Source organism: Phalangium opilio, unplaced genomic scaffold (assembly GCF_054372755.1).
Source record: "Phalangium opilio isolate 3A_F unplaced genomic scaffold, DU_Popi_V2 ptg000387l_1, whole genome shotgun sequence".
Classification (NCBI taxonomy): domain Eukaryota; kingdom Metazoa; phylum Arthropoda; class Arachnida; order Opiliones; family Phalangiidae; genus Phalangium; species Phalangium opilio.
In genome coordinates this window covers 317035-331954 of record NW_028324233.1, presented here as the reverse complement: position 1 = coordinate 331954, position 14920 = coordinate 317035, and the positions used below count along the sequence as shown (strand labels likewise).

The 14920-nt window shown below is 40.1% G+C and overlaps 2 long non-coding RNA genes across 2 annotated transcripts; one reads left to right on the top strand and one right to left on the bottom strand.

The window, feature by feature from the left end:
* Positions 1–305: 305 nt before the first annotated feature.
* On the top strand, positions 306–1958 carry LOC149597156 (uncharacterized). Its single transcript, XR_016379311.1, has 3 exons — positions 306–522; positions 1486–1796; positions 1855–1958. It is a non-coding gene; the product is annotated as an uncharacterized LOC149597156 (long non-coding RNA).
* A 2272-nt stretch (positions 1959–4230) lies between these two features.
* LOC149597155 (uncharacterized) lies at positions 4231–5072 on the bottom strand. Its single transcript, XR_016379309.1, has 2 exons — positions 4606–5072; positions 4231–4465 (listed from the first exon to the last, which is right to left on the bottom strand). It is a non-coding gene; the product is annotated as an uncharacterized LOC149597155 (long non-coding RNA).
* Positions 5073–14920: the final 9848 nt, after the last annotated feature.

Here is a 14920-nt window from a genome sequence, read left to right as displayed (position 1 = left end):
TTAGACATAGCTCAATTAAACGGGCTGGCCGAAGCTGTTGGGGTGAAAGGGGGGGTCTAACTGTTGGTTAGCATATTGCTCACCCGCCCACCGCGACGGTGGTGCCATTCCTTATGGCCAAAGAGCTGGGTGTTTTCCCCCTGAACTAAGGGCGGTCTCCCCCAATAGCACCGGTGAGCCCCTTTAAATGGGGTAGTGTTGCTTTTGTCGTGACTTAAAGATAGTTTTAAAATAGTCGTTATATCCTTCTGTACTCCAGTGTTGTCAATTGTTTTTTGTTTTAATTTTTCTTTCTAGGATTGTAGTGAACTTGTTGAACTACCAAAGCTAACTGATTCTGTGCACAACATGCTTGTTACTGGAAAACCAGTTTCTGTTTTCCGCAAAATGGTAGATGAAATGGCGCACGGACTTCTAGTTGAGTACAGTATGAACAAAAAGAGTGACTATGCGACTGTAGGCAAATTGGCTTTAAGCAAATATCCATCATTAAACGTTGATAAGAAAGCTTAAAATCCGTGGGTCAGTTTATTTTGAATATTTTCGCGCAATTAAAGCGGATTCTTTAAAGGCTTATCCTTTCGGTAAGATCATCAGTCTATTATGTAAGGTCCCCATAAGTCAGAAACGAAGTCAATTTAAGTCAAGAGCAAATGCCCCTAATGAAGGAAGCAGGTAAGGAAATTTCATCGCCCCCTGTCGGACTCTGGAGGTACCACAAAGCGGAGCTGACGTAATCGAATTTCGTGTTGCGGATGTCTTAGTCTTAAAGATTGAATCGTAGGGAGGTTTAAAAATGGCGGCGGCCAGGAATGGAGCTGGGAGGTATTAGCCTCAACTAAAGTTATATTTAAATGTAGAAGTACATTCAATTAACACATGAAGAGGTAGAATGTATTCAAGGTTAGTAGAAAACAATTTGCACGAAAAGTATCAAGTGTTACTATTATATTATCTTCTTAACACCGTTAAAGATGTTAAAGTCTTATCAAGAAAAATTGCCAGATCCATTACTTCAGTCTGCAGTTAATTGAAAGTGTAGCTTGTTTTCATCTTGTAACTTAACTTAATCCTCCACGTAATGATGACAATGACCGCTTTTATTTGTCTCCGCTGTTATATTTAAAGTATGTGACATGATTTTACCAAATAAACAGCAATGTAAACGGTACCCTCCGCCACACCCCAATTGGTGAAAAAGTTGAAAGTCCTATCTCAACTTCCGGTATACGGAAACAGCCTAGGAATTATAGATGGCGCTTTTGTCGTACCCGCCAAATTTTCAAAATGTTAATACGAGTACAATGCCGGTAGTATAGGACCTAATTGGGGACTCATACTTATGGGGACCTTACATAATAGACTTATGGTAAGATGTGAAAGCGCGTTGTCAATAGCGACATAATTGCTGACGCATGCCCCTGAAGGAACCCTACAAATATTGAAACTGCGCCTACTTTAAAGACCTTTAATAGTCATTTACAGGGTTTGTTTGCAAAGAAATTGTCACAAAAATTCGCCATATTAGGCATTATCAAAAAGTGGTTCAATCTGGAGAAGTTAAGAAATCAAACAAGAGTAAGAAGGCTGCCGCTATGGAGATGGAAACCCCGATGGACATTAAAACTTTGAAGCGCAACCTACTCTGTGAATGGAACAAAGACAGAAGAAATATTTCTACTAACCTAAAACTCTCTCGGGAGACTTTCACTGACAGGCGTAAATGGATTGTAGAAAACCCATTATCAGTCACTGAAATTTTAGAGAATTATCCTCACCATGTAGAAAAACCTTATGTAAATCTCAAATATTATATAAACATAATTTATTTTAATTATTTTGTTTTAATCATAGCTTAAAGCAGAATTTTCGCTTTTTCACGGAATGGAAACAAAAGAAGAACAATTTTTTACCAACTATCAAAAAGTTGCTGCATTAATTTTCCACATGAAGATACCGTAAGATGTAGATTGTTAATAGGCAATAGAGAGCACATAACAATTTTGTCGTCTGTCTTTTAGATTAGTGGTGTACTTATGTGTATTACATACCCCAACTACGTTTAAAATAACATAGGAGTATTTATGTAACCATCCGGAATCGAAAAGTTACACCACAATGCAAAGAAGGTAACGTTGTGGTGTAAAATTCGTCAGTTCAATTTTCATTTTACACCACAATTTTTTCTCCTTCACTGTATGGCCCAACTTTTCGACTTCAGTAAGTTACATAAATACTCCTTTCTTCGGTCTTATAATGCAGAAAACGTGGTTGGTATGTAAAACGCATGATTATATAAGCTTTATAAGTACACTACTGATTTTACATAGAATTTAACTTGTTTCACTGAAAATATTTGCATTTCATTTGTAATTGTGTATTTTTCCTAGGAGAAACTGAAATCTGATCAAGTTGTCCTACAATTCGTAAAGAAGCTAGAAGAACATTTAATACCTCAACAGAAAACTAAATCCAAGTCGAAACCAAAATTTCCTAAATAGACTGTACTACTGTACAGTCTTTTCCGTTATTCGTCTCAAGGATGTAAGAGCGAAACTTTTAATGTAATAGTCGTGCAGATACCTTTCAAAATGGCAATTACTGCGTTTTGGTCTTAGCCATAGGGTTTGAAATGCGTTTGAACGTTTGTCCGCTTGTCTTTTATGTTCTTTTTCGTTGCAATTATAAAAAATGCGAAATTTCAGACGCTTCCAGTGGAATCTAATGTCCAAGCCCCTCAGCTTGTGATAATAACCAACAACAAAGAGAAGTTGAACAAAGGATTTGTTGTTATAAATGAAACAATTATTAATTGTTAGGCCAGCACCCTCCTAGAATACCTTTAAATTTTATCCATCACCTACTATGTGGTCGATTTGAATTATCCCACTGTCTTGAGACAAGTTCTTGGATTTTTTCAAGAGTTTCTTCTTAATGATCGTTCTGAAAAGGCGAAATTCAGGAAAAATATGGCGTATTTCTAGTTCTTAGAACAATTTGGCATTAACGAATCCGACATTTAAATCTATAAATTGAAAATGACGAAATATTTTTTAATAGTTCGTCAACTATTTAAATATGTTTTCCCTGGCAAAAATATGGTTTGTTTTTGGTGGTGGGTACGTTGGGAATTATTTCCAATCTATTTTCATACTTTTTACGTTGACGTTGATGTGTACCAAACAGATTAGAGGTTGTAATTTGAGACCCAAATTCCAAGATTAATCGCAAGACTGTGCTTTAAAATTTTCAGTTGCTCCCCCCACTTGACTGGTATGGTTGGTGATATTTCAGAAGAAGAAAATTTATTGAATTAGGGATAGCGAGAGATGGCTAGCGATGTGGCTTAGTTATGGGCTAGACGCCCTTGTTTTATTGGCAACATTATTACATTGAATGTTGCCAGATTAAATTGTTGCTTCTAATTTTGCGAACTATGTTAATGTTATATTAAACTTTTAATGAAAAAGTTTCATTTTGACACATTACTTACCCTAAAATGTTGTATTTGGAGCCTATTAATGTATTATAGTGATAATGTAATAAGTTTTAGTGTTAAATAGGAAAACATTTAGGCTGAAAGAACAACTCGCGTAGTTTGATCAAGAAGCTGGCTACCAAATATGCGATAAACCCGCGGATGTGAGACAGCTGTAAATTGAGGCGGAAATAGCTAGGTCACGTGGGCAAATGGAACTATTTCACCGGGGAATCCCAAGTGGTGGGTTTGAAATCTTGGCCATGCGCATAGTTTCCCTCTCATAGGGTTGGGGAGGGAGTTAATATTTTTTTCTCCTGAAAAAGCGAAATGCTTTGTGGAAGGTAAGAGATGTGAATCCATAATGAAAATTAACTCAGTGTAAACTTCGTCTTAAGACAATTTCTGCGGTTCTCTTCTTCTTCAAAGCCAGCAGAAGGGATAAACCATATTCCAATATTAAAGCCAATACCACGATGACGTTTCCGCCGTAGTACAGAGAAAGAAGGCTTTCGATTTCCTTCACGGATATCGGAGGAGAACCGTCCAATGGCTGTTTCCATTTTATGAGATCGATCGTGTATCGCGCTTTGTAGAAGTGATGGAATCTGAGGTCGTTTTCTGCCACTAACTCTATCCTGAAATGAAGATTAATGTGTTAAATTTACTAAATTACAGAAGAGTTTCTGTATTTTTTTAGTCTTACAGCTGGTTGACTTTGTCCATAAACTTTGATTTCGAGAAATTGTAGGAAACGGCAAAACCCAAAGGCGTATTGTCTATGGACGGCGAAAAGTAGTATTTGTTCGCGTAATAAACATCATTTTCCATTTCTGGATTTTCAAGTAGAAGGAATTGCATTATCAGTGTCCCCACGACCATAAACTTTCTGTTGTCGCCGACGCTTTGCGCGAGGTTGACGAACTCTCCTCCGATAACCCCGTTCGCAATCGGAAGTATTGAGCTTTCTGGGATGGATACGTTGACCTAGAAATGAGAATAATACTTCTGCTTAAATCATACATTAGTTTTAGAAGCAAAAATACAAGAATTTTTCAGAAGCAATGATAAAAATGATTACTGGTTCGTGTTCAACTACCGATTTCTTGGTCTCTTTCTTTACTTACTTTTTGCGAAAAGATCCTAATTCGTCACTGCCGTCCCAGAACCAGACGTTGTGAAAACCCTGTTTGACGAGTTGGTCAACAGTGTCCACAGTATCATATTCCTTCTCGGTGAAATCCGACTTTAGGTTGCCTGATATTTCGAAGAAAATGAAAGTGGTAGCGATCAGCCAGGACATGGCGGCTACGCGCCACGCGATCGCTTTCTCGACACGGTTGTACGCTGTAACCAGAAAGTGTCGTTTTACTACAGCCTTTAAATTCGAATTGGCTTACGTTCGAAGAAAAAGAGGAGTAAATTCTTCCAGATCATCTCGACAAAACTCATGACGAATGCTCGCCCATTTTTGGGCGTGGCCAAAACCAAGATGATGGAAACTGCTAACAGACTCACTGCCCAAGTTATCGAGAACTGCAGTTAACGTTGAATCAAATTGTTATTGTATTTCCTTTGTTTATACGGGTTAAGTTTATGTTACTTGTCCTTCCATGTTGAGGAAAGAGAGAGATGGTTTCTTGGTCATTTTCGGGATTGAAGAGACCATAAGTGTCGAAATTGAATCACTAACGGTCGTGAGTCGCCATTTCATCCCCGGGGAATACAAACTATCGATTTGGAAAGGAAAAAACATCAGGTCTATTTCGGTCTATTTCCTGATAAATAATACTAAACAATATGTTACTTCTTTCATCGATCAATTTAGAGCTGCAGAAGGATAAGCCACAAGTACGTTATATCTATTTTTTACATTATACGTTACAGTAGTCTATGGTTGGAGTGCAAAGGCTTCTTTTTAGAGGGGGCCACTTATATTCTAGGCGGCATACATGAGGGACCCCGAAGTTGGATTCTTCAAAAACCTTTTTATTTTGGTCCCTTTCAAATCACAATATAGGTCAGATGCAAATATTTTACGTATTGATCCATCTCAAATTGCCACTCCTGCCTTGCACGTGCAAATATTAACTTCTGCTTTGCGCGTGCGTGCAGCGCCTGCCACGTTGAAATTCTGCTAGAAAGAAATTCGGAAGATTACCGTTGAAATCTCACTCCGATTTCGAAACGTCTGTAAAACATCTAGAGGTACGGACACGAGTTCCGTGCTTCCAATAAAGTATATACATTATTCATAAAACATTTTAAGATGAAGAGTAATAACAGTTTACCTTATGTTATATCTTTTTATCAACCCAACAAACCCTGACTCTCTCTACCCTGTCCTGCACAGGGCTAAGAGGGAAGACTGGCTTGTAGCCAGACAGGTTGTCACGATTCCCAAGCTTCGGTGGGCTGTCAACTGTTTTGAGCCCTACAAGTCTCCGGGACCCGATGGGGTCTTCCCTCTACTTTTGCAGGAGGGCTTAGATCACATCGCCTCTCCGCTATGCAGGATCTACAGACTCTGCATTGCTCTCGGTCACATACCTCGTGACTGGAAACGCTCTAGGGTTATCTTTATTCCCAAGCCCGGGAAGACTTCCTATCTCGAGGCGAAGGCATTTAGGCCCATATGCCTGACCTCCTTCTTCCTCAAAATTCTGGGGAAGCTGGTGGACAGGTACATTAGAGACGAGGTACTTTCGGTAACTCCTCTCTCTTCTTCACAATTTGCTTACCAAAAAGGCAAATCCACTGAGACGGCCCTTCACGGCCTTACGAATTGCCTGGATAGGGCATTCGAGTTTCAGTAAATTTCACTGGCCGTCTTCCTCGACATTGAGGGGGCCTTTGGCAAGGTCTCTAGCTCGGTTATTACTGAAGCTTTTAAGAGATTTGGCATCAGCGACACTCTTGGCCGCTGGATCAAGTCCATGCTTACCGACCGCGAGGTGTCGGCGTTCCTCCTTGGGGACTCTCTAGGGGTGACGACCAGTAGGGGCTGCCCTCAGGGTGGAGTGCTCTCCCCCCTGTTGTAGTGCCTGGTGGTGGACGAACTCTTGGGGAGGCTCGAGGGTGCTGGACGCTGCTGCTGCTTCGGGTATGCGGACGATGTAGCGATAGTCTTTACCGGGAAGTTCCCGGATACTGTTACCGCGCTTATGAGATCTGCTCTCTCTAGCGTGGAGCAATGGTGTCAGGCGGTCAACCTCACCGTTAATCCTGATAAAACTGTCCTTGTTCCTTTTACGAGGAAGAATTCTAAGGATCTGTTCAATGATATCTCTTTCTTTGGCCAGGTCCTGACAAAGTCTTCCGAGGTGAAATACCTGGGGGTGACCTTTGATTGCAGAATCACATGGAAGCCGTATCTTGATCGGTGTATTAAGAAGGCCATGATGCTCTTCTGGAGGACCAGGAGCTCTGTCGGCCAGACTTGGGGCCTAAACCCCAAGGCTGTACACTGGCTCTTTACTGGGATCATCAGACCCATACTATCTTACAAGGTGGACAAGGGTCCGGCTTAAGACGGTGCAGGCTGCCCGCGCAGGCTTCAAAGGCTTGCCTGCATTGGTGTTACGGGGGCCATGAGATCGACCCCAACTGCTTCCCTGGAGGTGCTCCTTGGCATGCTTCCTCTTCATCTATTCATTGAGGAGGAGGCTGTCATGGGGACCTACAGGCTCAACATTAGTGGCTGCTGGGTTCCAAGTCTTTAGGATTACAGCCATACGAAGCTCTTTCGGGAGTACGCCGCACTTGAGCCGTCGCTAACGATGTTCTCTGACAAAACCGTTACCAGTTTTGATTTCACTAAGCCATTCAGCATCCACTTCCCCAGTCGGGCAGAGTGGACTAACCTGCTGCCTCTTGGCACTGGGGGTGAAACTATTTGGTTCACCGACGCTTCCAAGACTGATTCCGGCGCTGGCGCCGGCTATTACTGCCAAACCACAAGGGTCGGCTTTTCTGCTTGCCTGGGCACCTTCGCTAGTGTGTTCCAGGCGGAAATTGCCGCGATCTGTTATTGCGCAGATTACTGTATTAACAAAGGGTATACCGGACGGACTGTGAGAATTTATTCTGACAGTCAGGCCGCGCTGAACCAGTGTCAGATTACCTCTCAACTGGTGCGCAGCTGCCTTGATCTGCTAGCGCGACTGGCATCCTGCAACAGGGTTCTGTTGTACTGGGTGCCAGGGCATAGCGGATATCATGGCAATGAGCAAGCTGATAGATTTGCGAAAAAGGGTGCGGAGGCCAAGCTCTTGGGGCCGGAGCCGGCCGTCCCAATCCCCTACAGGCACGTCAAACGGTGTCTGCATGATAGGTTGACTGTCATACAAAACCAGCTCTGGTATAACATGGAGGGCCCGGGACAGACAAAACAGTTAGTCAATGGTCCCTGCAGGTCTCGTGCTAGAGACCTAATTTCGCTCAGCAGATGGGATATTAGGCTGGCCACCGGTCTTCTGACCGGGCACTGTCGGCTTAATAGGCACCTCCATCTGATGGCCTTTGCCGACGACCCTCTCTGTAGGTCGTGTCAGGAGAAGGAAGAAACATCCACTCACGTACTTTTCGAGTGCGACTGCTTCGCCTCGCTTAGACTAGAATATTTTGATTGGAACCCTCGCGGGTCTCCTCTATTACGGTGGAGAGAATTCTTCGTTACGCTGTAGCCACGGGTCTATTCAAGGCCTGAATACGTGGGTGTACAATATTCCTATGGCATCGGGGCTAAGGCGCGAGCCCCCCTACTCAGTAATTATAATATCACCCGTTACCAACATATAATATCTTCGAAAGGAATTTGTGGCTCTAAAAAAGGAAAATTTAAGAACGTGAAGCCTGTTTTTATAAAGAAATGGGAACCGAAAATTCTCAGGATATTCCAAGAACAGTAAGAGTGTATTGGAGAAATCCTATTTGGAAAGAGAGAGATTACCCAAAAACGCCTTTGCCTAAAAGTGGAACATTTTGGTGATATTTCAATTAAAAAATCTGAAGCTGTTGATTGCGCATCTCAAAATAATGCAATGCTTGCCAACGGAAATGTACCGGAAGACTTGAAACAAACTGACTTTAATGTTCCTACGTATACAAATTTTGAGAAGATTCAATTTCGAAGAAAATGTTCCTAAATTTTCACCCGATAGTATTACTCAAGCTGAAACCAATCTACCTGATGAACTGAGTCAAACTCAAGACCACGTTTCCATTTATAAAAATTGCGACATACTGCAAACTCAAAGAACTGTTTTTACAACTGGGGAAATGAGTCTTGGAATGGTATCTACATCTACACCTTTACTTACTCAAAAAAACCAACAAGGATGCCACAACAGAAGCGTCAGTTTATACCCGCAATAGAATTTCAAAATACTCAACCTGAAAACTCAGTCGAAATGTTTTTAAACTAAAGAATGAAATTGTAAAAATGCAGAAGCAAATTTCTACTCTAAAAACTACATCAAAAAGGCTGACTGAAGAAAAAAGAAATATAGAAATTGATCAAGTAAAGAAAATTATCGAAGACGCCACCAACACTATCAACTTAAAAGCAAAATTCCTCATCGAGCAAATACTTGCTTATGGAAAAAAAGTATCGTTTACCAAGAATCCACGCTGTGAATTTGCTGTCTTATTTTTAAGAAGTCTCCGGCAATGTACACGCACATAAGGGGGTTAGAAATTCTTCATTTGCCTCATCGAACTACTCTTAAGAGATATCTTGGTCATTCAACTGGAGAAGACGGAATAAATTCTTTGGTAGTGGACCGACTTGCTAGTGAATTTTCAAAACATGCAAATGAACAGGAAATGATTGGCTCTCTGATGTTGGATGAGATGAAGATTAAAGCTAAAAAGCTGTACGATCCTAACCTAGATAAATTCTTTGGCCAAACTAGTTTGTCCATTCCAAAGAAATCCAACGGTTGTAATGAAGACAAATTAGCAACACACATACTCTGCTACATCTTTCAAGGACTGAGCACCAATTTTAAGCTTCCTGTTGCTTATTTCTTTGTGGCTAATTTAGATGGTGAACAACTGTATCAACTAATCCTTAAGGTCATAGAAGCCGTAGACGGAAGTGGGTTTCGAGTATTAAGATTAGTTGCGGATAATGCTAAGACAAACACCTCCGCTTTCAAAAAATTTAACAATGGTGTCCTAACTCACGAAACTGTTCATCCATTAGACAATGAAAGGAAACTTTTCGTGAGGTTTGACCAAAGCCATTTAATCAAAAACATACGCTCACAGCTTTTGTCGAGATAGATGTTGTTTATAGGAGTCATAATTTCGTCTGAATACCTCATTAGGTTATATAACAAGCAGAAAGGAATGGTTGTGAAAGCGGTAAGATACTTAACGCGAAAGGTCCTGTTTCCTTTGACATTTGAGAAGATGAATGTCCTGAGAGCGGTGCAAGTATTTTTACAGCCAGTTACCGCTGCTTTGAAAACAATGCTAGTATTGAACCAAGTAAAATTGGAAGACCGTGAAAGTGATGAGTTTACCATTTTCTTCACGAAAAATAAGAGAAAATGGTATGAAATACATGATGTGTGAAAAACCAGCTTCGGTCATCGTTCAAGAAATGAAAATAAACTACCTTTTTCAAGCAACGATGATGAAAGTTTAGAGTGGCTTGAAAACGACTTTCTTATGTTCATCGAAGGAATTCAAACTCATGCAACGACAGAAACCAAAAGGTTTACCAATGAAACGTACGAAGCCTTTGTAAGAACTACAAAATCAACAATTAACGAAGCATTCGCTGGAAAATGGGTTTATTTTGTGCTGACCCGAAAATTATCAAGCGACACCATTGAAGAAATCTTCAGCAATCTACGAAGTAGTGGTGATTTTAACGATTGCAAGGACACAAGGACATGCAAGTTGGGCCTCGAGCATGCCATTAAGATTGGAATCCTAAAAGCATCTACATATTCCAATGCAAGCCTTGGAAACAATGTGGAAGTTTCAGATTTTGCTCAAAAAAAATAACAAAAAAACAAATGAAGAGCACAAAGAAAACTAAGATCTCTCGGTTGTTCAAATTATGCGTCGTCCGCTCCAAGTCTCTAAAACATAATTGAACGTTTCTACTTTGAATTGGAGGACGCGTCTTTATGACCCAGATTAAATTGTCAGTTAAAAATAATAGAGGTTGATTAATAAATGAAATATATATATTGTTTCTGTATCTATAATTAAACGGGGAGCTTCTAAGAATGAAGTTGATCGTGATCGATTGAAGTTTCATTTACATAAGTAAATGTTCACCATGAGGTCAAGGAGTAAGGAGGGACCACGTGGTTAAATCATCGCCGAGGCTTAAGATATTCAACTACCAGGCTGATAAGGATAGCATTGTTCCCGCAAGCGTTCGCGTTTGCTTTTCATTCGGAATTTCAAAGCTGAACTCGGTTAAGCCTTGGCTACGCTGGGAGAACAAAGTTTCTGGTGGCAACTAGCCTACTGAACTAGTAGCTTCTCGGGGGCTCCTAATGGAAAATACTGACGACGGAAACGATTTGGAAATGTCTGACTTCCCTCTGATTGGAAATTACAGTCGACGCAACCAACAATTACCACGAATTTGTAGATTAATTACGGAAGACCAAAATATCACTGAAAATCCTAACAGATGTTATTTACCGCGTGGTCACATGTCGTCCCCCACTGAGCAAAATAACAATTACGTAGTTCCAAACAAATGTTCCCATCCCGGTCTGTTCGGTTTCACCGTGTAACTACACAGTCCATACATTCACAATGACACTTCACCGTACCCCTAGTTTCACTAGGGATCGTAGAGACCATCTAGCTTCAGCATCGCAAACAACAATTAAACCACCACACAGTCATACAGTGACACCAAACTCACCACTACTCACAGAAATTACTGACTTAAAGGCAAAGGTGCACAGCCTCAAGAAAATTCTAACTCCTTTACCCCTACACCGTCTTTGATTAAAACTATTACCTTCGAAGAGGATCATGAAATCTCTATATCACAAAACAATGCATTACATAACTCCCCCACCATAGTCCATTCTAACAACCCTAAGGCAACTAATACTACATGTACAGCCTGCTCACTCAAAGTACGGAAAAACCAGAAGGCCCTCTTGTGTGATATATGCGATACTTGGTGTCATATCTCTTGCAATAAAGTATCTGATGCTCTCTATACTGAACACCACAACAACCCATCCGACAGTTTTGCCTTTCTCTGCTCTACTTGCGATACTACTGGGCCTAAAATTATTTCTACAGTCTCCCGAATCTATATCTATATAAATCAAAGTCCTGACTGACTGACTGACTGACAGACTGACTGATAATCATCGCCCAGCCCAAACCGCTTGCCCTAGAAGGCTGAAAATTTGCAGGAACGTTACTCATAAGTAGTAGGCGCGTACTAAGAAAGATTTTTCCAATCCGCCGCCATCTTAAAAAATGGCGCCCAGAAATGTAAAACATATTCTCTATGCACTTAAGTACGCGCGTTTCAACCGATTTCACAAATACACTGGTTTCCTTTAACCTTAAGACGGGCTGAATGGTCTTTCGGGTTTGATTTTCCGCCATCTTTTAAAATGGCGCCCAGAAATGTAAGAAAATATTCTCTATGCAATAAAGTACGCGCGTTTAAACCGATTTCACAAATATTTAGTACAATGGTTTCCTTTAACCTATAGACGGGCTGAATGGTATTTTGGGTTCGATTTGTTGCCATCTTTTTAAATGGCGGCCAAAAACTTAAAAACCCTTCTTTATGGAATAATGTCCGCATGAAAAGTAATAAAAAATATCCCGACGGGCTGACGGACTGTGCCGAGTGCCTTCACTCCTAGGGTGCTACAAAAATATTAGTCATCAGTAAAATCTGCACATTCTTTATATCATTTTAGATGGAAGTACTTATTACACGCGAGCGACGCCGCGGGTAACGGCTAGTGGTTTTATATAAACAAACTTTAAGAAACGTACACGTAATCTGCGAATGTTTTACGGTGCAGCAGTTAACTACATGTTAATGTTTATGTTAGGATCTCACGTCTATTGTAGGTATTGTTTCTAGGGTTTGTTCTTACGACAGCGCTAGGTAGGCCTAGTAGGTGTTCTTGGTAAGGAAAATTTCGAACATTTACCTTTACCCACAATATTGTCTATTTTTACTTCGAGAATAGTGTTCGTAGGGCTTTGGCAAGTGCGTGGAGCCCTCAACTTAGCGTGTGATTTGCCGTGCACTCATATAAAAATTAAGAGCATTTGTTCTCTCACGAAACACGAACCTCCACTTAAACTCTTTCGGCCTCTACTTTAAGATATTCAATAAAAAACAGGGAAAAACTCTTGAATACTAGTGATTTTATTCACCCTCTAACTCACGACTTCCTAAATCATAAGTTTATGAGATGTCTTCCATAAGTATGACACTATCTATACTTCGTAATGCTAGAGACTTCTTACAACTCGAGCTAATTCGAGAACGACAAGTGAGAATTGAAGTCCTACACTCGGTGGTTAATTTTGCAGCACTTCCATCTTCCTATTTAGTCTACATTACTAAGCCTTTGACATCGACTCAAGAGGAGTCACTTTACTTCGAATCTATGACGTACTTCTATCACTTCATGACAAGCTCCAGTTTGTAACCAGCGACAAACTTATGGAAGATATCTTATGCACTATGGTTAATGCAAACACTAGAAATCGCCGATTGTTTAAGTGTAACCTACATATTATCGAGTATATAAGTGTGATTTGCGCTCTATTGTCGCCTGTCGAAACCTATTAACAAAAAACCATATCGAAAGGACCACTGTTTCTATTTTGGTGTACATTAGGAGGCTGGCTTGGTAGAAACGGCGAAGCGTCACAAATCCTTTTTCCAATCATTGGTTTAGGTGTAAGTTGAAGATTTTGTCTAATCTTTTGGTCATTGTCCGTTAAGCTGTAATATTTTAAAATTATTTAGAAAGTGACATTCAAACCCAGTTAGGTTTAATTATACTCTTAAAAGGAGGGTAAGTGGAAAATCAAGTGATTTTTATCGATTCTTCCGCTAATTATAAGACCAGTCTGCATAGTGAAACATTCAGGTAATATCTCCAAATGATTTTAAAATTCAAATTAGGTTCAGATATCATAGATAATCTGAAATTAGCACCTACAACCAATCGTGTAACGCCCTGTCTTCTTCTCAAGCCTTGATTGTCTAATCGCGGGAGATTTTTATAAAATTGGTCTGGCATAAATTAAGGGCAATTTTGAGTCAGAATGCTCTATGACATTTTGCCACAAGGGGTCACTGTTTTCGAATTATGATTTTAAGTGTTTTATGAATCATCCCTTAACTAAATAAGCATTGTATTGCAAAATACTCCAATCTTAACTTGAAAACAGTGGCCCGGATATTTTCGACTTAAATTTGCCCTGAGAACATCCCACTTAATCTATGGCAGACTTATAGAATCATGGTGGGTTCATCATTATCAATACTTCTCTTCGCGAGAAGTGTAAGACAAAGCTGGGTAAGTGTAACGTCATTCTTCCCAACATCATTGCCAACATTTATAGAGCAAAATTACTAAACCGAATCACATACGCTATAAATAGTTCCCTCATCATTATTTTATTAGCGTTTAATTATTTTCTAAGTTGGATTTTTGTCCCACGTCAAGACAATCAAGGTTTGTGTGTTGATTACTGGGTATTTAGTGTCAAATAATTATAAAATTCACCTTACGGTGCGATGCCCATCTGAAATTTGATGAGCAGGAAAGCAAACAAAAAGGGTGAGCTGGGAAGAATGACGTTACATAACTAAAGTATTAAGAGGATACAGATTGTCACCCTTCTTCTATTATCCCCTTCTGTTATCACTATTAAATAGCAATGCTAAAATCATTCAAACTTGTCTTGATTCACATTTTTTTAAAGAATAACGTGCATTTTGGCAAATATCAAATCAGTTATTAACCTAATTCTTCTAGCGAAAGATAACAATGGACCAAGCTCCGGTTGTTCGATTTGCACTTACTGCAGTAAGTTTTTGAAAGTGTTACGCTTTCGCCTTATCGAAATCTAGCCAATATTATTTAAGTTGAAAGTTGATGTAATTTTCAGATCCCTCTTTGGTGCACCCCACAAGATAATGGAGGTCTTCTGGAAATAGAGGGTGCATTTCATAATGTTTATCACACAATAATAGAACGATGCAATTTAACGTAAGTATAAAACTTACCTAGTCGGTGTCCTCATCTGCCCTTTTACAAGATAATGGTTAGTGTTCACCTCAAATCTTTACGATGCAAAAATAAATATTTACCTCTCCGAGTGACGATGACTTCACGTAGAGGTATTACACTGGACGTATCTGTGTGTGTGTCTGTTACCGCGGTCGTAGTTGACACA